The sequence below is a fragment of the Anser brachyrhynchus genome (genome assembly GCF_964034855.1).
Source record: "Anser brachyrhynchus genome assembly, contig: SCAFFOLD_136, whole genome shotgun sequence".
NCBI classification, from domain to species: Eukaryota; Metazoa; Chordata; class Aves; order Anseriformes; family Anatidae; genus Anser; species Anser brachyrhynchus.
Genome location: NW_027663490.1, coordinates 1 through 25,577, shown reverse-complemented (window position 1 = coordinate 25,577; position 25,577 = coordinate 1). Strand labels below are relative to the sequence as shown.

At 50.2% G+C, this 25,577-nt stretch overlaps 2 long non-coding RNA genes across 2 annotated transcripts; one reads left to right on the top strand and one right to left on the bottom strand.

Annotated features, from left to right (window-relative positions):
- The first annotated feature begins 464 nt into the window (after positions 1-464).
- LOC308187401 lies at positions 465-17,586 on the top strand. Its single transcript, XR_013944662.1, has 2 exons — positions 465-9,817; positions 16,464-17,586. It is a non-coding gene; the product is annotated as an uncharacterized lncRNA (long non-coding RNA).
- LOC308187398 lies at positions 10,871-19,343 on the bottom strand. Its single transcript, XR_013944659.1, has 2 exons — positions 19,222-19,343; positions 10,871-12,122 (listed from the first exon to the last, which is right to left on the bottom strand). It is a non-coding gene; the product is annotated as an uncharacterized lncRNA (long non-coding RNA).
- Positions 19,344-25,577: the final 6,234 nt, after the last annotated feature.

Genomic DNA, 25,577 nt, shown 5'->3' with positions numbered 1-25,577 from the left:
AAACCATATCGCTAAGCTCTACATCTAAACGTCTTTTAAAGACCTCCAGGGATGGTGACTCCACCACCTCCCTGGGCAGCCCGTTCCAATGCTTAATAACCCTTTCGGTAAAGAAGTACTTCCTAACATCCAACCTAAAACTCCCCTGTCGCAACTTTCGCCCATTCCCCCTCGTCCTGTCACCAGGCACGTAGGAGAACAGACCAACCCCCACCTCTTTACAGCCTCCTTTAAGGTAACTGTAGAGAGCGATAAGGTCGCCCCTGAGCCTCCTCTTCTCCAGGCTGAACAAGCCCAGCTCCCTCAGCCGCTCCTCGTAAGACTTGTTCTCCAGACCCCTCACCAGCTTGGTCGCCCTTCTCTGGACTCGCTCGAGCACGTCCATGTCCTTCCTGTAGCGAGGGGCCCAAAACTGAACACAGTACTCAAGGTGCGGCCTCACCAGAGCCGAGTACAGGGGGACAATCACTTCCCTAGACCTGCTGGCCACACTGCTTCTTATACAGGCCAGGATGCTGTTGGCCTTCTTGGCCACCTGGGCACACTGCTGGCTCATATTCAGCCGACTGTCAACCAACACTCCCAGGTCCTTCTCGGCCAGGCAGCTTTCCAGCCACTCATCTCCCAGCCTGTAGCTCTGCTTGGGGTTGTTGCGCCCCAGGTGCAGGACCCGGCACTTGGCCTTGTTGATCTTCATACAGTTGACCTCAGCCCATCGCTCCAGCCTATCCAGATCAAATATGTACATGCATACAGGATAAACATATCTATACACACAAGCGTGCACAGTATATGTCGTATGGTATCCATATCGAGAACAACTCGTAGCCCTGATCAGACACGTAGAGTTGCAATCAATTAACAGCAGGAAGACAGCAGATCAAGGATACAGCAAGCTTTGAGAGGCAGGGCAATGCTCACTTTGCCAGTGGCATGGCTGCATGATACCAAGAATTTTGAATTAGTTTGATTTTTTGGAAGCAATTTGTTTTCTTTCTGCGCTGTAGCAAATACCACAGGTTTGCCATCACGTGCTGTTCCCTAATCCATATATCCATCATCATCCATTGCTGCAAGATCATGAAAGGTTAGAAAAGATGACTTAGGTCCAATTTAACAGCCAATGATTTTTCAATGACCAGAGCTGCAACAGATTTTATTTAGCCACAAGCAGGTTTTTTTTTTCTGATGTGAAGTCAGATATTTTGATTTTTTTTTAAGACACTAAATGTCATAAAACCTGCAACCAGACCAGATAAAGTTCAAATTAGAGTGATTCTGAAGCCTTTCATTAAAATGCTGCACATTTCTGTGCAAATTATTTCTGACTCTTCTGGACAAAAGCGGATGAAATAGTTCTTACAAATTAATAATAAAAGGTTGGAACCTTTTACTCACACAAACACTAGTGAATTTTCCAGGAAGTATTATTTTGGCAGGGAATTTTCCCAAATCTAAAGTAAAGAGGGGAAAAGTTGTGTTCCCGTATTAGTTGTTGGTTTTGACTGCTTGACAAAGGGAATAAAAACAGTAGTTAAGTGCAAGGTTTCCTTCTCTTCTTTAGTATTGAGAGGAATCGTCACTTCTGACCTTTAGCACCTTCAGAAACACACTTAGTGCCATGCAGATTCCTCTGCATCTACTTCTAAAAATTACTGGTGCTCCTTAGCATGGAAGTTGGACTTGAAATCTTTCCCAGACTGAGCTCTTTTGAATGCCCAAGGAGCTCATCATTTTGCTTGTTGCCTTCCATTTTCCTGAACAGACCCAGAACACTGTTCAGGATATGAATGGATCTGGTCTAAGGAATGGGAAGAAAGCAAAAACCAAGGATACCTCACAGCCCTAAATGCCATAAAAAGCAGTCTCATTTTAAAAAAGATCTCCAAAGCTTTTTTTTTTTTTTTAAACTGACATCTGCCAATATGGCGATCCAAGTGCTGAACAGAAACCAACTGAACTAGCCCCTGAAAGCCTGAATAAAAATGAGTAACTCTGGTGCACTCAGCAGGTCTGTAATAGAAGTTGGCAAGATTTTTAGATTTCTTTTTTCTCCAGGGTGCTAGTAAAGTTTTTGCGTTACGAGATTTTGAACTCTTTTTGTACAAAAGAATTACAGATGCACTACAGTCACGGTAGCTGGGGGTCTGGAAATACATGCCAACAAGTGTCATAAACTTTGCCTTTGCTGAAGGAAGATAACTAGTCCAAAGAAAACCTGCCTAGTTTGTTTTACAGGCTTGTCTTTCTCAGTATGGAACAAACTGACCTCCCTGGTCTAACTTTCCAGTTGGCTATTCTGCCTTTGTCCTGGAGAGAAGAGCAAGAAGGGAACAAAATATTTTTGCACTCCAAAAAATGCATTAGGGAAGGATTATCACACCTACCTAAGGGTAATTTCTTGTTTGTTTATAAAGCACAAAGTCTTTCTCTTGGACAGTCTCTGTTGCTGGCCTGTTTTGTGCCTTCCATTTATAATAAAGGTATTAAAGATGCTTACCCCGTTTTGGTGGTTTTTTATTTTAAGAACAGTGTAAGCGGACAGTCGGATGACAAGCAAGAAAGAACAGCATAAATCCTTGTTGTGACCCGGCTTTTTAATCACCCAGCATCAGCCTTGCTGCAAAACAGTCTCCGCTGATTTACCTGCTTGTTAAAGCACCCCACAGGCTGCAAGTGTTGTGTGCTAGGTGTCAAACTATATTTAACGGTGCATAGGTAAACCATTCATCTTCCCATGGTCAAAGCACAGAAGAGCCTCCTGCTAGCACAGCTCATCCTTGCTGTAACTGCTTTTAAACCTATTTGTTGGTAAGAAAAGAGCTCAGTACACCACCTTCACAGGGCAAAAATTCACATGGAAGAGCAGAAAAACCCAGAAGTGCTTCCTGAACTTCACGTTACCAACAGCACCATCGGATTTAGATCCTTGCCTGGCATCCAGGATGCACGGCCTGCAAGCACTGCTGCGATGTGGAAGTGCCAAGGCAGGTTTTTGGCCTGCCCTAAAACACTTTTTTTTTTTTTTTCTTTTACAAACAATACAAAGAGTGTGCCAGGTATGCTGTAATGCCCGTGTGCCAGGTCAATAGAGGATATCCAAACAACAGAGGCGCTTCTCCTAATTTCTGGCGTGAAAACACTTTCACAGCATTCTTTTCACGAAGAAACCCCTCTCTATCTTCTCCAATGCTCCAGGACCTGCTGCAGCTGCAGCGGCTGCGCTGGTACCAGCCGCATCTTTGACAAATCTTTTCAACGGTTCTGCTTTACCTCGGCACAGTTGAGGTCACTCCTCTTCCTCTTCCAGCTGAGGAAGCAGCTTGCGGGCTCTGCCACACGGTCAGTGCAGAAGCGAAAGCTGGGAACACAGCAGTCAAACTCTCACTGCTAACGAAGCCACCAGGGCAGAGGGCTGACACAGACCCGCCAGAGGCGAACCGTACCCGCTCTCCCTCCCGGCTGCGAGGCTCGCCACAGCAGCCCCGACCCGAAGCGCTCACAATGCTTTGCTTGGTGATGTCACCGATGAGTCAGAGTCCCCAGATGAGCATCTGCCTTGCCACTCTTTAATGTTGGTGTTGTTTTTTGGTTGGTTGCTTGCTTGCTTTTGAAACTTATGTAGGTTATGGTAAACCTTCAGGTAAACCACAGATCAATGGGGAAGAAGTCCCACACGAGGGAAGGCCGTGCATTTCTTCCAGGCAATGGCGCATTCTTTAACATGCTGCATTCGACAAAGAAGCTCTCTCCATTTTGCGCAGTGGCAACAGGCACGACTGCAACACACGCACGTGTAGGCAGCACCTGCAGGTCCCAAACCGTTAACCAATTTTTAGATAGCACCAATTTTTTATGTAGTTGCTTTCCCTTCATCCATAACCCCTTTTTTCCTTTCTTTATATCGGGTGGCTCTCCTCCATTGTTCTGTCATTTTACTCCCCAGTGTCTGAGCAGGCACTGGGAATCGTTTCCAGAGGAAGGGTACTGCTGAAGCTACAACATTTACTCTCAGGGAAAAGAGAGTATGTGAAAGAATACATACTTCCTTTCTTTTTCCTGTTGTTTTTTTTTTTAAATCTCTGAAATCAACGCTGCGGCCTGGCAGCAAATAACTATGGGAGTAATGATGATTCCTCATCCTCACTGTAACGTTGTAGTTAATGTCATAAAGAAGCAATTTCCCCAGGCAGTGGCCATTTGAGATGGGAAGGGGCAGTAAGAGGAAGTTTTCCTTAGACTAGCTCTTCCCCCAGAACACCTCGCCATCCAGCAAAAAATTCAATTCACCTGCTCCGCCTGATCAGTCAAACGCGCGTCCGACTCCAGCACACGTCACAGCGGTGGTTCTGACGTGGTTTGAGAATCACCTATCCGCAGAATATCTCGGGTTTGTACACTCAAATAACGCAGTCTTTTCCAAATAAGGCCCAGAGCTCACACTCCGAGTGCAGCCTAACAGCACCAGAGGGCCGGTAGGCTAAACATTCCCATCCTGGCAACAGGACTGACCCGGGCAACAGTAAGCATCCCTTCTGCACTTTCGTCGTGAACATCAACATAAGGAAACAGAGACCTCCTCGATCCAAGTTTGAAGAAACAAACACAAAGGTCACCCAAGCGGGTTGTTTTCAGCAAACTAACGGAGAAATTAAGGTGACAACCGCGTGCATCCAGAGTTAGTCAGATCCCGAAGGCAGTTCCTTTGGGAAACGCAGGAGCAGCGCGCCAGATGACGGCTACCTTACAGCGCACCCCTCAGAGGCACTGCTACGAAAGGAAGGCAGAAGGTTGGAACTCAAAATAACTCGCAAGGCGCCCGTTAAGGGGGAAGCTTTAATTTCCTGAGCAGAACCTCCCCCCTGAAGGCAGCCCAGGGACTCTTTGCTTCCCTAGGGAGACGGCAGGGACGGGGCAGGGCGGTGGGATGGAGGGACACAGGGCCAGATGGACGGCCAGACAGCCGGATGGATGGACAGACGGACGGCCAGACGGCCCAAAAGGCCTGAGCAAGGGCTGAGGAGCGGGAGGGAAGGGCAGGGCGAGGGGAAGGGGAAGGGCGGCCCTGGGCCTGACAGGGCACCTTGGGCCTAACCCCGGGCAGCAGCTCCCCATCTCACAGGGCCCACGGGGGGCTGCCTGTAACAGGAGATGCGGGCAGGTAAATTTTACAAGCACTGCATCACAAATACCCTGCAACACCTGAACTATTCACTGGGACAGCCTCCTTCCTCACCTCCTGAAAGCTCCAGCTGGCAAACCAAGGACAAAATGAAAGGCAGATGTGGAGGACCTCGTAAGATACTGTTTTGTTCCCTACGTGCCCACTGCTGGTGACACGTAATGCCTCCTGTTCCCAAACGACATCGGCACGTTACATCTTTACTACATGCTGAAAGGAACTCAGCAACTTGAACACAACTTAGAATTACCCATCCCGGCAGCAGGCTGTCCAGCTGAAGCTGCTTTAGCCAATCAAGTGTGTCACGCTGCCCCTCAAAGGTTTCTTCCTGGGAACGTCTGCTGTGACACTCCTGACGTATTACTTCTCGGAATGGCAGAACTGCGCTGGGTAGGCCCCACAGCAAGACTCGTATTTCTGTCCTTCCCTTTCAGGAAAGGATCTCCCACCTTGAATTTATTAATTTTCATGATGATGATACACAAATTGAAGTTTTGAAAAACTGAATGCTGATTAACAGATTTCTAGCACAGCCTGTGCATCAAAATTCATTTCTCTCCATTTAGGTAATCTTAGTTTCTGAGTTACAGTTACAGTCAAAATTTTTCTTCTTCGATTTTTTTCTTTTTCTTTTTTTTTTTTTTTTTTTTTTGTGATCAGAAAAACGAGGGGACTGGCTGTCCCAAGTCAGCCGGGGAACTTCTCTTTGGTCGATGCATCAAGCAACTCAGCTCTCTTGGGGAAACTTAAATAGAAAAGACAGATCTCCAAACGGATAAAAAAAATAAATCAAATGATAAAAACCCAACCGACACATCTGATACCCCAGCTTATTGAACAGCACAAGGGTTTAATCTACAGGCTCTGTCCAAAGCAGCAAGAAGTGACAGATTTAATCCAAACCAGTTGCCCGCTCTCACTCTCTGATCTGGAGACGTTATTGGACAAGCATGCATAGCAGTAACACTTGTAAACACTGGGTTACTGCACCACAGCCCCAAATCCCTCACGGGCCCACTAAGATACTTTTACTGACTGATCCACAATAAACACTCCCAAAAAGATTCTCAACAAGCTAAACCCTGTTTAGAAAGAATCTGAGGAACCTGTCACTGCAGCAACAAAGGGCTGCAATTGTATGCAAAATCTCCAACACCCTCCTTAGCACCCTGCTAGCTCAAGGACTGTGTGGGGCTTCCGTGCCCTGAACGAGTCCACCCTGGCCACATAACGCAGATGTAATGGTCAAGAAAGCACATAGCGTTATCGAAACTTATCAGATCCACAGCAAAAGGAAAAGCCCACGCTTCTATATTTCTCCTCCTTCTCCATTCACAGAAGGAAGAGACTGAAAACAGGCAGATTTGTGGTTTACATTTACAGTTAATGTGAAAAATGGCTATTTGTGAAATACATCACGTATTGTTTCAAGCTACAAACAACTCGCTCCCACAAAGGAAAGACTTTTGACCTCAGCATGCAACCCCAGTTACAAATAACTTCCTATCTACCAGTGGGCCGCGTTCCCCTGGCACTCAGTCACTCCGCAGCACGGCAGCCACCTTTGTTCTAAGGATGGCAAATTCTACTTAGAAACGCTCTGTAGAAGAGTGATGTTGTCCCCTTTTAACACGATCCAGCCTGCAGCAAAGAGAAGGGAAAGAGGGGATTAGAGAGAGCCCAGAACCTGAGAATAATCTCGTGTTTTCAGAAAGTGTTTTGTGTGGTTGAGCAGGGTTTTGCCCATCATGCAGAGTGCAGGCCGCCTGGTATTACACGTTTCAAAGACCAGAACTGGTCTCAGGCAGGGACAGATTCTCCTTCATCCAGCAAAATCAGCAGCTCAAAAATCATCAGGGACAGAGATGTAGCCAGGAATTGCTCACTGAACTTCAACAGCAAGGCTCGTCACACGGTTGGTACGTCTCAGTGCTGCTACCTAGAAGGCTCACCCGGGCAGGTTTCAGACCGCGCGTCACTCGGGTTGCACAGACACACGACACACCCAGCTGTTTCCTTGATTTTGCCTTGGAGTGAATCTCCTCTGCGTCGTCCAGCGCCAAATTCACGTACTCGTCAAAGCCCTAGAAATCGGCAACAGTGGCAATTAGTTCAGCAACAACACGAACCATCGTCAGCTGTGCTGACCCAGGCTGGACAACGAAGACTAATTGTTAGAGAAGCACGATTTCTTTTTTCCCTTGGGCTAGTTTTTCTTGACAAGAAAAAATAGGATTGTGAATGAGGGAAAACAAACTAACGATGTAACGTGGGGTCGTGCTGACACTCACGATGATGCAGCCTTCTATCCGCACGTTCACTTGCTCAGCCACACCTGGATCCTCGAGCTCTGCAGAACGAAGGAGGAGAGTAAATTGGAACACAAACACCGCGAGCAGTTTTGTTCTCTCTCGTGTGTTCAGAAATACCCGCTAACCATAGCCGCTAGAGCTCCCAAAAACTCCAAGGAGCAACTCTCAGGGGCAGTTTCAATTAACAGTCTGACATTTTAGAGTCTTATATGACTGGGTGAATACTACACGTTTGCTGAAGGACACGTTTCCAGTCACAAGGGAACACTCCTGCACGCCCGGCTGCACGATCCCACTCCCGTTAACACGAGGGGGAAACGCCGGGCTGCGCAGCAGCTCCTTGTACCCACCACCACGCCGCACAGCTCTCCATTCCCCACAAACCTGCCCCGAGCAACGGGTGGGAGCCGAAAACTCAGCGAGGGAGATCCCCGGACCCTCCCCGCTCCCCCCACCCCCTCCAAATCCCCATCCCCATCCCCTCCCCGTCCTCTCCCCGCGCTACTCACGCTCTGCAGGTAGCGGAAGATGAGGTTCTGGGGCACTGCGTGAAGGGCTCAGCACGGGGACAAGAGCTCCAGGCCCGGGACAAGGCCTCAAGACAAGGCCTCAAACCCTGCAACGAGGCCCCAGGGCCCCGGGACAAGGCCTCAAGGTCCGGGCCGAGACCCCTGAGGCCCGGGCCGCCCCCCACCCGCTCCCCCGTCGCTCCCCGGCCGCAGGAAGGCTACGATGGGCTGCACCATCACCGTCTGCACCTTCTGGTCCTGCCCGCGGTACGCCATGGCTGCCGCCGCCTCGCTGCTCCCGCCGCCCCTGCTGGGCCGCCTCCGGAAGCCCCTGAGGCCGGGCGGGAGCGCACAAGGGACGCTGGGATGCTGGAGGAGCGTGGGGGGCCGCTCTAGCAGGCCGGGAGGACCGCGTCTCTATGGTCGCAGGCAGGAGTCCCTGCGCCAGCTTTATTGGTGAGCAGCGAGGCTGGGGGGGGGAGGGGGGCAAGACAGCCTTAAATAAAATACAAATATAAAAAGTGTTATAAATGGCTGTTATAAATCCAAATAGGATTACAATCAAAGTTTACAATTTATTAAACGAATAGAGGCAAGCAAGCAGCGCTGGGTGCGCCGGGAGTCTCTGCTCCCCCAGGACGCACACCTGTTACGTAAGGCGGCTGGTTTTGATGCTCCCAGGCTAATACATATTCATTACTACTTCGAGAAGAGGCAGGGTTATTAGAATTGGTTTCCGGAATCCGAAACCCCTCCCAGGGGCGCCTGCGTACCAGTCTCTGGTGGTCTCTCGGGGCTTGCTCGGGCTGAATGCTGGTTGTCTTCCTCCCAGGCTTTTGTCCTTCAATTGTCCTTCATCTCCCCCTTCCTCCTCGTTTGGGAGCCTCTGCGCCGGATTTCAGAAACTCTAGCAACATCCCCTGCAGTAGTCAGCACTTTTCCCTAAAAACCCCTTTGTTCTCTTATCACCTAGACCCGGGCCTCGATGTTAACCCTTCAAATCCCTTAGTGACACGAATTGCTGGACCATTCCTTACAAAAGGAAGGATAAAATATGTAGAGGAGCAATGGCACACGCGAAAGCCCAGCGCCGCGGGCAGAGGCAGCGAAGGTTGACGGCAGAACAGTGCTCGGTTTGAACACGGAGAGGGAAAGCGAGGGGAAGGTGGCCGAAGCCGGCCGCAGTCTCTGAGCTCTCCTCCTCCTGATTGTTTTCTCTCAAAGACATTTCTGTCTGTGTGCGGGCACCCGGAGCCGGCAGAAGTCCCCGTGAAGTCCTTCGGCAGGACGGAGGGCTGCGTGGGCTCCAGTGAGAGAGGGAGTTAGGAGAATCTTATCAAGTAGAGATAGAGCGCTGACGGCATTAAACTAGGATGCTACTTAGCGTCTTTGCTAACTATGGTGCATTGTGCCAATTAACTAAAGCAAGAAGCCTTGGGCCCCTTACCAAGGTCAGTCTCCTAATAAGAGAGCGAGCCTATCTTAAGAAACTGGGAGAAACAGGTCCTGCAGGTGGACAAGAGCCAAGGAGCAACTGAGTCTGTGCAAAGACAAGAGGTCAACTAGCGGTGACGAGGAAGAGTCATCAATCTTCATGCCCACGACCTCCCGTGCTGCCCAGCGCTGAATAAACATACCTACTTTACAATCTCACTGATTGTGGAGTCCGTTTTCCGGAAGTCGCCAGCAGCAGTTTCTTCCGCAGAGGTTTTCCCAGAGCCGCTTCAAAGCTTCCCTCGCGGAGCTGGGGCGTTGCAGGGGGTCATCAAAGCACGCACGTACACACACACACACACACACACACACACACAGGCGTTGTTGTCCAAACAGAAAGTATTTACAACAAATTCGACAAGCGGTTTTTCTCTGCCAGCAGCAAATGCCTGAGGGCCCCTACAGCTTCACAAATCATAGCACAAAGAGCCTAAAGTTCCTCTAAAATTTAGGGAAATAATTCAAAATAGATCTGCTAGGGGAAAACGATCACTGGCGGCAGGGTACACAATACACCCGAGCCTCAGCTCTCCTCCGCAGGGTCAGTGCCCACGCCCAAGTGCGACGCTGATGGCACCCGAACATTTGCTGTAGCAGGCAGCAGAGCCAGCAGCTCAGGGGAGCAATTTTAAAAACCAGGAGGCACTTAAACCAACCCTTAATTGACCCAGTTACTGCAGGAGAGTCCCGACTACTCGCCCTGGAGTCCTACTGTCACCAGCAAAAAGCACCAACCAAAGCTTGGGGGAACTTTGGTACAGCACAAGAGAAGGGAGTGGGGGTAGCATAGCCGTATCGCAGAGCTGCTGCTTTTCACACCATTTTATCATCCCTGATAATTGAAAGTAAGGCCGGGTGGGCTGACCCCACCACCACCACTCCTGGCAGCATGTTTGGTCCACAATGCTAGAATAATTATTTTGCTCCCTCCCGCCCCTACAGCTTCATCATCTGAAAAGATTACAGTCAAAACAATGGCATACACAAATAAAAGTCAAGAGTTGACATAGTAACTCCGGGATTTGGGTATCAACTGTCCGAGAAATCAGAACACCCAGGCTTCACAATGTGCCCAACATCGAGCTGTGCCAAGGGGGGGCGGAAGGAAGAAGCTTTCCGTTTAAGCCTTCAGAGCATCGCTCCATCACTACGTCAATTCACAGCCACCACAGCGTGCCGATGGACATCTTTCTGTGCCAAAAGAAACAAGTGCTTTGTCCTCTTGATATCAAAGGTAGCCACCTATAGTTACGGAACCATGCACAAGACCTTAACTCTGACCAGCAGGAAAACTTAGGACAACTGAGTGCAGATCCTGCCAATTTCTACCAGTTCCAACTGTGCTTTAAGTCTCATTGCAAAGCCTCAGTTAGAAAAAGGATCACCTCAGGGTATCCAACAAGAAGAAGAGTTGTTTTCTTTTTTTTTTTTTTTTTTTTTTTTTTTCAATATACCATAGGACTATGCAGTTCAATCATCAATCTTCTTGGAAAGCTCAAGGAGGAGGTCATCCTCATCCTTCCCTGGGTCCAAGTCGAGCTCGGCTTCCAGTATGCCGTCTGAGAGTTCCCAAAGTAGCTTCTCTAAATCCTCGTCTACAGATACGGGCGCGTTGCCTGTGGAACTCAGCCGGCGTGTCCTTGCGTCTTCTAGCTGGGAAGAAGCTGAAGTCGAGCTTGAGAACTCCATTGGCTCCACGGATTCTGCCTGGCTTCCAAGATGTGCTTCAGGTCTTGGCAGAGCAAGGAAGAGAACAATCAGTATATGCCATTTCTTAACGGGAAATCCCTTTTCTGCAAACCGGCTCTTAAAACCGTAGCCAACCCCTCCTGCACTTCAGTCTTACCCAGGGATTGTTATTCAATTAACCCAGGGCTACATTTAGAGCCCAATATATTAGCAGGTACATTTTTCAGTTTGGGGGTTTCTCTGTGAAGCCAGAGCACCCGGAGTCTAGCAAAGATGGGAAACCAACATGGCCTCCCGGAAGCCCAGTGTCCGAGAACTACATCTCCCGGCATGCTCTGGGAAAACAATATGGACTCCCGGAAACCCGGTGGCCAAGAACTACATTTCCCAGCACTCCCCAGAAAATTGAGCCTCGCAGCGTGCCGTAGGACGCCATTTTTTGCTCTGTTACATTACCGGTTTCGTGTTTATGGAGGGTTTTCCCGCCGTTTTGGGGGGTTTCCCCTCAATTTCGGGTTTTCAGCTCTCCATTTCAGAGTTCTTCCCCGCAATTTTGGGGTTCCTTCCCCTAATTTGGTGCTTCGCCCCCCCCCCTTTTGGGGTTCACCCTCCATTTTGGGGATTCCCCCCAATTCCAAGCCCCCCACAATTTTGGAGGCCCCCACCATCCTTTCTTGGCCTGCCACCCTAATATTAAGGTTCTTTCCCCCAATGTTGGGGTTCTCACCACATGTTTGAGGTTCCTTCCCTTAATTTGGGGCTTAGCTCCCCGGGATCTGGGGCTTTAACTCCAATTTTGAGGGTCCCCCCCAAGTTTGGGGATTCCTCCCCAGGTCTGGGGGGGGTCCACATTCAATTCTGGAATTTCACACTTCCATTTAAGTCTTCTTCCCCCCAATTTGGGGGTTCACCCACCCAATTTTGGGGGTTCCTCCCCTAATTTGGGGGGGACACAACCGATTGTAGAGTCCCCCACCCTCCTTTTTTGGGTTCCCCCCTAATATTAAAAGTTCTTCCGCCCAATTTTGGGGGACCCCACAATTTTGACGTTCCTTCCCCTAACTTGGGGCTTCAACCCTTCAATTTTGGGGGGGGCTCCCACCCTCTTATTTTGGCCTTCCGCCCTAATATTAGGCCTAACCCCTAAGAACCTTGACCCCTAACGCTATGGCAACCACGGATCTAACCCTAACCCCTACCCCAACAAACCCTAGAAACCCTAACCCTAAAAACCCTTACAGCCCTAACCCGATAAAATTTACCACACTAAACCCCTGAAGACTGTTCTGGGGGGTCCACATTCAATTTTGGAATTTCACACTTCCGTTTAAGTGTTCTGCCCCCCCAATATGGGGGTTCGCCCACCCAATTTTGGGGGTTCCTCCCCTAATTGGGGGGGACACAACCAATTTTGAGGGGGACACAACCAATTTGGGGGGGGACACAACCAATTTGGGGGGTCCCCCCAATTTTAGAGTCCCCCACCCTCCTTTTTTGGGTTTCCCCCAATATTAAGAGCTCTTCCGCCCAATTTTGGGGGACCCCACAATTTTGACGTTTCTTCCCCTAAATTGGGGCTTCGACCCTTCAATTTTGGGGGGGGCTCCCCCCTTAGTTTGGCCTTCCACCCTAATATTGGGCCTTAGCCCTAAGAACCCTGACCCCTAACACTACGGCTCCCACGGATCTAACCCTAACCCCTACCCCAAAAAACCCTAGAAACCCTAACCCTAAAAACCCTTACAGTCCTAACCCGATAAAATTTACCACACTAGACCTACGCCTAAAAGCCCTAACCCTAAAAATTAAGACCCTCTAAACCCTAACCCAAAACGTAAAGATTCTCAAAGCCCTAACGCTGGAGACCCTAACCTTAAAAAAAAAAAATAAGACCTTAAAACCCTAACCCTAAATACCTGACCATAACTAAAACCCTAAGACCCTAACCCTAAAAACCCTATCAACACTAAAACCACAAAATACTTTAAAACCTTAACACACTAACCCCCAAACCCTAACCCTTATAACTCCAACCCTAACAACCTTAAAATCCTAACCCTAAACCCTGGAAACCCTAACCCTGAAACCCAACCCTAGTGCCTTAGCCCTGAAACCTTAAAACCCTAACACCTTATTAGAAACACTCTGTAACCAATACCATAGGCTCAGGCAAGTATCTCAGTGAGGTAGCATTTTTATTCACGATTGCAATGGCAGGCGTCCCACAAGCCACCTACTAGTTCCATAACACAGTTTATATAATTTTTTTTTTCCTCTCGGTGACCAGGACCCTCCCCAGTTTCCCCATTGACTGGGTAATCCATGTTCACAATCTATCCAGTGCTTCACAGAAAATACACAGCTGCTGGCCTGTTACTAGTCAATTTTATTTTTTTCTTGACTGTTTTCCTCTTTGAGGTGGTAATGTTTCTTACACCGTGATTTCCACCCAATTGCTCTAAGGATTCTGGTTGTCTGCATTTTACAAGCTTGTCTGTTAAGCTTTCTTATCACTGCAAGCATATATCAATACCACCTTCCTTCCCTCTAAACGATGTAACTCTGTGCAAAAACATTTTTATTCCCACAACCTTGATCCCCTTACCCTAAAATCCTTATTCTCTTTAACCCTAACAACTCTAACCACAACCCTAACCCTTCATATCAACCCCCCGACGCTAATGACACTGACTAATGATCCAAACCCCAAACCCCAGGCAACCAACAAAGAAACCGACACAAAGCTGAAAACTACAAAAAAGGCAAAACCCTGGATACAGACCCCAAATCACAAACACGCTACCAAAATGCTACAGAAAAGCCCCAGACGCAGGCCCCAAGCACTACAGCTAGGCCCCAGAAGCTCTAGACACATCCCAAAGCCAAAATGCAATCCCCAAACACTACAGAAAAGCCCCCAAACACCAGACACAGGCTGCAGAAGTCTACAAGCAGGCCCCAGCCACACCCGGATGCAGACCCCAACTGTCCACAAGCAGCTCCCAACCCACCCCCCCCATGAACTGGACCCCCCACCACCACCACCCAGATGCATGCCCCAGGCCCCAGGCCTCAGCCCCAGCCCCCACACCCCAGACTCAGGCCCCAAAGGTGTACAACCAGCTCCCAACTGCCCCCCTCAAAGGGAGGCCCCAAAGCCTGCCAGAGGACCCTAGAGCGTACAAGCAGCTCCCAACCCCCCCGGCACAGGCCCCAACCCCCCCCCCCCAGACACAGGCCCCAAAGGTGTACAAGCAACTCCCCATCCTCCCCAGAGGCACGCCCCAAAGGTGTACAAACAGCCCCAACCCCCCAAGACCCAGACCCCTACAGCGTAGAAGCAGCTCCCAACCCCATGCCCACAAGGCACATGCCCCAACCCCTCCCCCAAGGCAGGCCCTAACAGTGTACAAGCAGCTCCCACCCCCCCCCAGACGCAGGCCCCAAAGGTGTACAAGCAGGCCCCTACAGTATACAAGCAGCTCACAACCACCCCCCCAAAGGCAGGCCCCAACCCCCTCCAGATGCAAGCCCGAAAGGTTAAAAACAGCTCCAACCCCCCAACCCCCCCTGCCCCGCGCAGACGCAGGCCCCAAAGGTGTACAAGCAGTTCCCAACCCCTCCAAGGCAGGCCCCAAAAGTGTACAGGCAGGCCCCTACAGTGTAGAAACGCTCCAACCCCTCCCCTTCCACCTCGAGGGAGGCCCTCCCCCCCCAGTATACACGAAGCTCCCAACCCCCTCTCAGAGGAATGCCTAAAAAAGTATGCAAGCAGCTCCTAACACCCCCCCACCCCCCCCCCAAAAGAGGCAGTCCCCAAAGGTGTACAAGCAGGCCCTCAAATCCCTTAGGTGTACAAGCAGGCCCTTCAAATCCCTTAGCCCCTGCGCCAGCTTTATTGGCGAGCAGCGAGGCTGGGGGGGGGAGGGGGGCAAGACAGCCTTAAATAAAATACAAATATAAAAAGTGTTATAAATGGCTGTTATAAATCCAAATAGGATTACAATCAAAGTTTACAATTTATTAAACGAATAGAGGCAAGCAAGCAGCGCTGGGTGCGCCGGGAGTCTCTGCTCCCCCAGGACGCACACCTGTTACGTAAGGCGGCTGGTTTTGATGCTCCCAGGCTAATACATATTCATTACTACTTCGAGAAGAGGCAGGGTTATTAGAATTGGTTTCCGGAATCCGAAACCCCTCCCAGGGGCGCCTGCGTACCAGTCTCTGGTGGTCTCTCGGGGCTTGCTCGGGCTGAATGCTGGTTGTCTTCCTCCCAGGCTTTTGTCCTTCAATTGTCCTTCAGCTCCCCCTTCCTCCTCGTTTGGGAGCCTCTGCGCCGGATTTCAGAAACTCTAGCAACATCCCCTGCAGTAGTCAGCACTTTTCCCTAAAAACCCCTTTGTTCTTTTATCACCTAGACCCGGGCCTCGATGTTAACCCTTCAAATCCCTTAGTGACACGAATTGCTGGACCATTCCTTACAAAAGGAAGGATAAAATATGTAGAGGAGCAATGGCACACGCGAAAGCCCAGCGCCGCGGGCAGAGGCAGCGAAGGTTGACGGCAGAACAGTGCTCGGTTTGAACACGGAGAGGGAAAGCGAGGGGAAGGTGGCCGAAGCCGGCCGCAGTCTCTGAGCTCTCCTCCTCCTGATTGTTTTCTCTCAAAGCCATTTCTGTCTGTGTGCGGGCACCCGGAGCCGGCAGAAGTCCCCGTGAAGTCCTTCGGCAGGACGGAGGGCTGCGTGGGCTCCAGTGAGAGAGGGAGTTAGGAGAATCTTATCAAGTAGAGATAGAGCGCTGACAGCGTTAAACTAGGATGCTACTTAGCGTCTTTGCTAACTATGGTGCATTGTGCCAATTAACTAAAGCAAGAAGCCTTGGGCCCCTTACCAAGGTCAGTCTCCTAATAAGAGAGTGAGCCTGTCTTAAGAAACTGGGAGAAACTGGTCCTGCAGATGGACAAGAGCCAAGGAGCAACTGAGTCTGTGCAAAGACAAGAGGTCAACTAGCGGTGACGAGGAAGAGTCATCAATCTTCATGCCCACGACCTCCCGTGCTGCCCAGCGCTGAATAAACATACCTACTTTACAATCTCACTGATTGTGGAGTCCCTTTTCCGCAAGTCACTAGCAGCGGTTTCTTCCGCAGAGGTTTTCCCAGAGCCGCTTCAAAGCTTCCCTCGCGGAGCTGGGGCATCGCAGGGGGTCGTCAAAGCACGCACGCGCACACACACACACACGCACACACACACACACAGGCGTTGTTGTCCAAACAGAAAGTATTTACAACAAATTCGACAAGCGGTTTTCCTCTGCCAGCAGCAAATGCCTGAGGGCCCCTACAGCTTCACAAATCATAGCACAAAGAGCCTAAAGTTCCTCTAAAATTTAGGGAAATGATTCAAAATAGATCTGCTAGGGGAAAACGATCACTGGCGGCAGGGTACACAATACACGCGAGTCTCAGCTCTCCTCCGCAGGGTCAGTGCCCACGCCCAAGTGCGACGCTGATGGCACCCGAACATTTGCTGTAGCAGGCAGCAGAGCCAGCAGCTCAGGGGAGCAATTTTAAAAACCAGGAGGCACTTAAACCAACCCTTAATTGACCCAGTTACTGCAGGAGAGTCCTGACTACTCGCCCTGGAGTCCTACTGTCACCAGCAAAAAGCACCAACCAAAGCTTGGGGGAACTTTGGTACAGCACAAGAGAAGGGAGTGGGGGTAGCGTAGCCGTATCGCAGAGCTGCTGCTTTTCACACCATTTTATCATCCCTGATAATTGAAAGTAAGGCCGGGTGGGCTGACCCCACCACCACCACTCCTGGCAGCATGTTTGGTCCACAACGCTAGAATAATTATTTTGCTCCCTCCCGCCCCTACAGCTTCATCATCTGAAAAGATTACAGTCAAAACAATGGCATACACAAATAAAAGTCAAGAGTTGACATAGTAACTCCGGGATTTGGGTATCAACTGTCCGAGAAATCAGAACACCCAGGCTTCACAATGTGCCCAACATCGAGCTGTGCCAAGGGGGGGCGGAAGGAAGAAGCTTTCCGTTTAAGCCTTCAGAGCATCGCTCCATCACTACGTCAATTCACAGCCACCACAGCGTGCCGATGGACATCTTTCTGTGCCAAAAGAAACAAGTGCTTTGTCCTCTTGATATCAAAGGTAGCCACCTATAGTTACGGAACCATGCACAAGACCTTAACTCTGACCAGCAGGAAAACTTAGGACAACTGAGTGCAGATCCTGCCAATTTCTACCAGTTCCAACTGTGCTTTAAGTCTCATTGCAAAGCCTCAGTTAGAAAAAGGATCACCTCGGGGTATCCAACAAGAAGAAGAGTTGTTTTCTTTTTTTTTTTTTTTTTTTTTTTTTCAATATACCATAGGACTATGCAGTTCAATCATCAATCATCTTGGAAAGCTCAAGGAGGAGGTCATCCTCATCCTTCCCTGGGTCCAAGTCGAGCTCGGCTTCCAGTATGCCGTCTGAGAGTTCCCAAAGTAGCATCTCTAAATCCTTGTCTACAGATACGGGCGCGTTGCCTGTGGAACTCAGCCGGCGTGTCCTTGCGTCTTCTAGCTGGGAAGAAGCTGAAGTCGAGCTTGAGAACTCCATTGGCTCCACGGATTCTGCCTGGCTTCCAAGATGTGCTTCAAGTCTTGGCAGAGCAAGGAAGAGAACAATCAGTATATGCCATTTCTTAACGGGAAATCCCTTTTCTGCAAACCGGCTCTTAAAACCGTAGCCAACCCCTCCTGCACTTCAGTCTTACCCAGGGATTGTTATTCAATTAACCCAGGGCTACATTTAGAGCCCAATATATTAGCAGGTACATTTTTCAGTTTGGGGGTTTCTCTGTGAAGCCAGAGCACCCGGAGTCTAGCAAAGATGGGAAACCAACATGGCCTCCCGGAAGCCCAGTGTCCGAGAACTACATCTCCCGGCATGCTCTGGGAAAACAATATGGACTCCCGGAAACCCGGTGGCCAAGAACTACATTTCCCAGCACTCCCCAGAAAATTGAGCCTCGCAGCGTGCCGTAGGACGCCATTTTTTGCTCTGTTACATTACCGGTTTCGTGTTTATGGAGGGTTTTCCCGCCGTTTTGGGGGGTTTCCCCTCAATTTCGGGTTTTCAGCTCTCCATTTCAGAGTTCTTCCCCGCAATTTTGGGGTTCCTTCCCCTAATTTGGTGCTTCGCCCCCCCCCCTTTTGGGGTTCACCCTCCATTTTGGGGATTCCCCCCAATTCCAAGCCCCCCACAATTTTGGAGGCCCCCACCATCCTTTCTTGGCCTGCCACCCTAATATTAAGGTTCTTTCCCCCAATGTTGGGGTTCTCACCACATGTTTGAGGTTCCTTCCCTTAATTTGGGGCTTAGCTCCCCGGGATCTGGGGCTTTAACCCCAATTTTGGGGGTCCCCCCCAAGTTTGGGGATTCCTCCCCAGGTCTGGGGGGGGTCCACATTCAATTCTGGAATTTCACACTTCCATTTAAGTCTTCTTCCCCCCCAATATGGGGGTTCGCCCACCCAATTTTGGGGGTTCCTCCCCTAATTTGGGGGGGACACAACCGATTGTAGAGTCCCCCACCCTCCTTTTTTGGGTTCCCCCCTAATATTAAAAGTTCTTCCGCCCAATTTTGGGGGACCCCACAATTTTGACGTTCCTTCCCCTAACTTGGGGCTTCAACCCTTCAATTTTGGGGGGGGCTCCCACCCTCTTATTTTGGCCTTCCGCCCTAATATTAGGCCTAACCCCTAAGAACCTTGACCCCTAACGCTATGGCAACCACGGATCTAACCCTAACCCCTACCCCAACAAACCCTAGAAACCCTAACCCTAAAAACCCTTACAGCCCTAACCCGATAAAATTTACCACACTAAACCCCTGAAGACTGTTCTGGGGGGTCCACATTCAATTCTGGAATTTCACACTTCCGTTTAAGTGTTCTGCCCCCCCAATATGGGGGTTCGCCCACCCAATTTTGGGGGTTCCTCCCCTAATTGGGGGGGACACAACCAATTTTGAGGGGGACACAACCAATTTGGGGGGGGACACAACCAATTTGGGGGGGGACACAACCAATTTTAGAGTCCCCCACCCTCCTTTTTTGGGTTTCCCCCAATATTAAGAGCTCTTCCGCCCAATTTTGGGGGACCCCACAATTTTGACGTTTCTTCCCCTAAATTGGGGCTTCGACCCTTCAATTTTGGGGGGGGCTCCCCCCTTAGTTTGGCCTTCCACCCTAATATTGGGCCTTAGCCCTAAGAACCCTGACCCCTAACACTACGGCTCCCACGGATCTAACCCTAACCCCTACCCCAAAAAACCCTAGAAACCCTAACCCTAAAAACCCTTACAGTCCTAACCCGATAAAATTTACCACACTAGACCTACGCCTAAAAGCCCTAACCCTAAAAATTAAGACCCTCTAAACCCTAACCCAAAACGTAAAGATTCTCAAAGCCCTAACGCTGGAGACCCTAACCTTAAAAAAAAAAAATAAGACCTTAAAACCCTAACCCTAAATACCTGACCATAACTAAAACCCTAAGACCCTAACCCTAAAAACCCTATCAACACTAAAACCACAAAATACTTTAAAACCTTAACACACTAACCCCCAAACCCTAACCCTTATAACTCCAACCCTAACAACCTTAAAATCCTAACCCTAAACCCTGGAAACCCTAACCCTGAAACCCAACCCTAGTGCCTTAGCCCTGAAACCTTAAAACCCTAACACCTTATTAGAAACACTCTGTAACCAATACCATAGGCTCAGGCAAGTATCTCAGTGAGGTAGCATTTTTATTCACGATTGCAATGGCAGGCGTCCCACAAGCCACCTACTAGTTCCATAACACAGTTTATATAATTTTTTTTTTCCTCTCGGTGACCAGGACCCTCCCCAGTTTCCCCATTGACTGGGTAATCCATGTTCACAATCTATCCAGTGCTTCACAGAAAATACACAGCTGCTGGCCTGTTACTAGTCAATTTTATTTTTTTCTTGACTGTTTTCCTCTTTGAGGTGGTAATGTTTCTTACACCGTGATTTCCACCCAATTGCTCTAAGGATTCTGGTTGTCTGCATTTTACAAGGTTGTCTGTTAAGCTTTCTTATCACTGCAAGCATATATCAATACCACCTTCCTTCCCTCTAAACGATGTAACTCTGTGCAAAAACATTTTTATTCCCACAACCTTGATCCCCTTACCCTAAAATCCTTATTCTCTTTAACCCTAACAACTCTAACCACAACCCTAACCCTTCATATCAACCCCCCGACGCTAATGACACTGACTAATGATCCAAACCCCAAACCCCAGGCAACCAACAAAGAAACAGACACAAAGCTGAAAACTACAAAAAAGGCAAAACCCTGGATACAGACCCCAAATCACAAACACGCTACCAAAATGCTACAGAAAAGCCCCAGACGCAGGCCCCAAGCACTACAGCTAGGCCCCAGAAGCTCTAGACACATCCCAAAGCCAAAATGCGATCCCCAAACACTACAGAAAAGCCCCCAAACACCAGACACAGGCTGCAGAAGTCTACAAGCAGGCCCCAGCCACACCCGGATGCAGACCCCAACTGTCCACAAGCAGCTCCCAACCCACCCCCCCCATGAACTGGACCCCCCACCACCACCACCCAGATGCATGCCCCAGGCCCCAGGCCTCAGCCCCAGCCCCCACACCCCAGACTCAGGCCCCAAAGGTGTACAACCAGCTCCCAACTGCCCCCCTCAAAGGGAGGCCCCAAAGCCTGCCAGAGGACCCTAGAGCGTACAAGCAGCTCCCAACCCCCCCGGCACAGGCCCCAACCCCCCCCCAGACACAGGCCCCAAAGGTGTACAAGCAACTCCCCATCCTCCCCAGAGGCACGCCCCAAAGGTGTACAAACAGCCCCAACCCCCCAAGACCCAGACCCCTACAGCGTAGAAGCAGCTCCCAACCCCATGCCCCCAAGGCACATGCCCCAACCCCTCCCCCAAGGCAGGCCCTAACAGTGTACAAGCAGCTCCCACCCCCCCCCCAGACGCAGGCCCCAAAGGTGTACAAGCAGGCCCCTACAGTATACAAGCAGCTCACAACCACCCCCCCAAAGGCAGGCCCCAACCCCCTCCAGATGCAAGCCCGAAAGGTTAAAACCAGCTCCAACCCCCCAACCCCCGCCGCGCCCCGCGCAGACGCAGGCCCCAAAGGTGTACAAGCAGTTCCCAACCCCTCCAAGGCAGGCCCCAAAAGTGTACAGGCAGGCCCCTACAGTGTAGAAACGCTCCAACCCCCCCCCTTCCACCTCGAGGGAGGCCCTCCCCCCCCCAGTATACACGAAGCTCCCAACCCCCTCTCAGAGGAATGCCTAAAAAAGTATACAACCAGCTCCTAACACCCCCCCACCCCCCCCCCAAAAGAGGCAGTCCCCAAAGGTGTACAAGCAGGCCCTCAAATCCCTTAGGTGTACAAGCAGGCCCTTCAAATCCCTTAGCCCCTGCGCCAGCTTTATTGGCGAGCAGCGAGGCTGGGGGGGGAGGGGGGCAAGACAGCCTTAAATAAAATACAAATATAAAAAGTGTTATAAATGGCTGTTATAAATCCAAATAGGATTACAATCAAAGTTTACAATTTATTAAACGAATAGAGGCAAGCAAGCAGCACTGGGTGCGCCAGGAGTCTCTGCTCCCCCAGGACGCACACCTGTTACGTAAGGCGGCTGGTTTTGATGCTCCCAGGCTAATACATATTCATTACTACTTCGAGAAGAGGCAGGGTTATTAGAATTGGTTTCCGGAATCCGAAACCCCTCCCAGGGGCGCCTGCGTACCAGTCTCTGGTGGTCTCTCGGGGCTTGCTCGGGCTGAATGCTGGTTGTCTTCCTCCCAGGCTTTTGTCCTTCAATTGTCCTTCAGCTCCCCCTTCCTCCTCGTTTGGGAGCCTCTGCGCCGGATTTCAGAAACTCTAGCAACATCCCCTGCAGTAGTCAGCACTTTTCCCTAAAAACCCCTTTGTTCTCTTATCACCTAGACCCGGGCCTCGATGTTAACCCTTCAAATCCCTTAGTGACACGAATTGCTGGACCATTCCTTACAAAAGGAAGGATAAAATATGTAGAGGAGCAATGGCACACGCGAAAGCCCAGCGCCGCGGGCAGAGGCAGCGAAGGTTGACGGCAGAACAGTGCTCGGTTTGAACACGGAGAGGGAAAGCGAGGGGAAGGTGGCCGAAGCCGGCCGCAGTCTCTGAGCTCTCCTCCTCCTGATTGTTTTCTCTCAAAGCCATTTCTGTCTGTGTGCGGGCACCCGGAGCCGGCAGAAGTCCCCGTGAAGTCCTTCGGCAGGACGGAGGGCTGCGTGGACTCCAGTGAGAGAGGGAGTTAGGAGAATCTTATCAAGTAGAGATAGAGCGCTGACAGCGTTAAACTCTGATGCTACTTAGCGTCTTTGCTAACTATGGTGCATTGTGCCAATTAACTAAAGCAAGAAGCCTTGGGCCCCTTACCAAGGTCAGTCTCCTAATAAGAGAGCGAGCCTATCTTAAGAAACTGGGAGAAACTGGTCCTGCAGGTGGACAAGAGCCAAGGAGCAACTGAGTCTGTGCAAAGACAAGAGGTCAACTAGCGGTGACGAGGAAGAGTCATCAATCTTCATGCCCACGACCTCCCGTGCTGCCCAGCGCTGAATAAACATACCTACTTTACAATCTCACTGATTGTGGAGTCCCTTTTCCGCAAGTCACTAGCAGCGGTTTCTTCCGCAGAGGTTTTCCCAGAGCCGCTTCAAAGCTTCCCTCGCGGAGCTGGGGCGTCGCAGGGGGTCGTCAAAGCACGCACGCGCACACACACACACACGCACACACACACACACAGGCGTTGTTGTCCAAACAGAAAGTATTTACAACAAATTCGACAAGCGGTTTTCCTCTGCCAGCAGCAAATGCCTGAGGGCCCCTACAGCTTCACAAATCATAGCACAAAGAGCCTAAAGTTCCTCTAAAATTTAGGGAAATGATTCAAAATAGATCTGCTAGGGGAAAACGATCACTGGCGGCAGGGTACACAATACACGCGAGTCTCAGCTCTCCTCCGCAGGGTCAGTGCCCACGCCCAAGTGCAACGCTGATGGCACCCGAACATTTGCTGTAGCAGGCAGCAGAGCCAGCAGCTCAGGGGAGCAATTTTAAAAACCAGGAGGCACTTAAACCAACCCTTAATTGACCCAGTTACTGCAGGAGAGTCCCGACTACTCGCCCTGGAGTCCTACTGTCACCAGCAAAAAGCACCAACCAAAGCTTGGGGGAACTTTGGTACAGCACAAGAGAAGGGAGTGGGGGTAGCGTAGCCGTATCGCAGAGCTGCTGCTTTTCACACCATTTTATCATCCCTGATAATTGAAAGTAAGGCCGGGTGGGCTGACCCCAGCACCACCACTCCTGGCAGCATGTTTGGTCCACAACGCTAGAATAATTATTTTGCTCCCTCCCGCCCCTACAGCTTCATCATCTGAAAAGATTACAGTCAAAACAATGGCATACACAAATAAGTCAAGAGTTGACATAGTAACTCCGGGATTTGGGTATCAACTGTCCGAGAAATCAGAACACCCAGGCTTCACAATGTGCCCAACATCGAGCTGTGCCAAGGGGGGCGGAAGGAAGAAGCTTTCCGTTTAAGCCTTCAGAGCATCGCTCCATCACTACATCAATTCACAGCCACCACAGCGTGCCGATGGACATCTTTCTGTGCCAAAAGAAACAAGTGCTTTGTCCTCTTGATATCAAAGGTAGCCACCTATAGTTACGGAACCATGCACAAGACCTTAACTCTGACCAGCAGGAAAACTTAGGACAACTGAGTGCAGATCCTGCCAATTTCTAACAGTTCCAACTGTGCTTTAAGTCTCATTGCAAAGCCTCAGTTAGAAAAAGGATCACCTCAGGGTATCCAACAAGAAGAAGAGTTGTTTTTTTTTTTTTTTTTTTAATATACCATAGGACTATGCAGTTCAATCATCAATCATCTTGGAAAGCTCAAGGAGGAGGTCATCCTCATCCTTCCCTGGGTCCAAGTCGAGCTCGGCTTCCAGTATGCCGTCTGAGAGTTCCCAAAGTAGCATCTCTAAATCCTCGTCTACAGATACGGGCGCGTTGCCTGTGGAACTCAGCCGGCGTGTCCTTGCTTCTTCTAGCTGGGAAGAAGCTGAAGTCGAGCTTGAGAACTCCATTGGCTCCACGGATTCTGCCTGGCTTCCAAGATGTGCTTCAGGTCTTGGCAGAGCAAGGAAGAGAACAATCAGTATATGCCATTTCTTAACGGGAAATCCCTTTTCTGCAAACCGGCTCTTAAAACCGTAGCCAACCCCTCCTGCACTTCAGTCTTACCCAGGGATTGTTATTCAATTAACCCAGGGCGACATTTAGAGCCCAATATATTAGCAGGTACATTTTTCAGTTTGGGGGTTTCTCTGTGAAGCCAGAGCACCCGGAGTCTAGCAAAGATGGGAAACCAACATGGCCTCCCGGAAGCCCAGTGTCCGAGAACTACATCTCCCGGCATGCTCTGGGAAAACAATATGGACTCCCGGAAACCCGGTGGCCAAGAACTACATTTCCCAGCACTCCCCAGAAAATTGAGCCTCGCAGCGTGCCGTAGGACGCCATTTTTTGCTCTGTTACATTACCGGTTTCGTGTTTATGGAGGGTTTTCCCGCCGTTTTGGCGGGTTTCCCCTCAATTTCGGGTTTTCAGCTCTCCATTTCAGAGTTCTTCCCCGCAATTTTGGGGTTCCTTCCCCTAATTTGGTGCTTCGCCCCCCCCCCACTTTTGGGGTTCCCCCTCCATTTTGGGGATTCCCCCCAGTTCCAAGCCCCCCACAATTTTGGAGGCCCCCACCATCCTTTCTTGGCCTGCCACCCTAATATTAAGGTTCTTTCCCCCAATGTTGGGGTTCTCACCACATGTTTGAGGTTCCTTCCCTTAATTTGGGGCTTAGCTCCCCGGGATCTGGGGCTTTAACCCCAATTTTGGGGGTCCCCCCCAAGTTTGGGGATTCCTCCCCAGGTCTGGGGGGGGTCCACATTCAATTCTGGAATTTCACACTTCCATTTAAGTCTTCTTCCCCCCCAATATGGGGGTTCGCCTACCCAATTTTGGGGGTTCCTCCCCTAATTTGGGGGGGACACAACCGATTGTAGAGTCCCCCACCCTCCTTTTTTGGGTTCCCCCCTAATATTAAAAGTTCTTCCGCCCAATTTTGGGGGACCCCACAATTTTGACGTTCCTTCCCCTAACTTGGGGCTTCAACCCTTCAATTTTGGGGGGGGCTCCCACCCTCTTATTTTGGCCTTCCGCCCTAATATTAGGCCTAACCC